Here is a 939-nt window from a genome sequence, read left to right as displayed (position 1 = left end):
TCGAACTCCCCCCTTTTTCCCTTCCTACGATCTCTTTTGATCGACACACCCCCTTTTTTTTCCCTTCCCCCTCCCCAAAAGAAAAGCTCTACATTGTATTTGTCCCATCTTTGTTGAGCCCTGTGTGGCTAATAAAAGAAATGTATCTATCTCTCTGTCTCTCTCTGTCTCCCTCTATCTGTTTATCCCACTTTGTCTCACTTTCTCTATCCCTCTCTCTGTCTCCCTCTCTTTCTCTCTCTCTCTCTCTCTCTATCCCTGTCTGCCTCTATCCCTCTCTGTCTCTCTCTATCCCTTTCTCACTATCTATCTCACTCCCTTCTCTCTCTCTGTCTCCTCTCCCTGTTTCTCTCTCTCTCTTTGTCTCTCTATCTCTCTGTCTCCCTCTCTCTCTCCCTCTCCCCTCTCTCTCTCTGGTTAAGAATTTTGCTTTGCAACCAAATGGCTTCAGGTTCAGTTCCACTGTGAGACGCCATGAGCAAATGTTTTCAGCAACAGTTTATGACCACCCAGAGCCTTGTGAGTGAATGTGGTCAATGGAAACTGAAAGAAGCCTGTTCTATGAGTGTATATGTTTATGTTTATGTCTCCTTATAGTGACACATGATAGATCACTGTCGTACAGGCAGTGTCAATCGCTTCCAATCTTCTGTGGAAACATATCTGTCCTTGGGGTAAATATTCCCTTGCTGGGATTCAGGTATGGGTTGGTGACAGGAAGGGCATCCAGCCATAGAACAATCATCTCTCTTGTTCATTCCATCTGCCCCATGCACACATGGAAAAGTGGACATTGAAACTGATGATGATGATGATGATGACTATGACGACGACGATGGTGGTGATGATGATATAACCTCTCTCTCTCTCTCTCTTCTCTTTGTTTTTCTATCTGTCTTCCTATCTCTCCTTTTCTTTTCCATATATACTTCATCATCA

The 939-nt window shown here is 44.1% G+C and overlaps 1 protein-coding gene across 1 annotated transcript in view; it reads left to right on the top strand.

Annotated features, from left to right (window-relative positions):
- LOC106871987 (probable arginine--tRNA ligase, mitochondrial) overlaps positions 1-939 on the top strand; it is a 30,365-nt gene that overhangs the window by 20,649 nt on the left and 8,777 nt on the right. The gene's annotated exons all lie outside the window — the stretch shown is intronic.

This window comes from Octopus bimaculoides, chromosome 6 (assembly GCF_001194135.2).
Source record: "Octopus bimaculoides isolate UCB-OBI-ISO-001 chromosome 6, ASM119413v2, whole genome shotgun sequence".
NCBI classification, from domain to species: Eukaryota; Metazoa; Mollusca; class Cephalopoda; order Octopoda; family Octopodidae; genus Octopus; species Octopus bimaculoides.
This window is presented reverse-complemented; position numbering and strand designations above follow the sequence as displayed.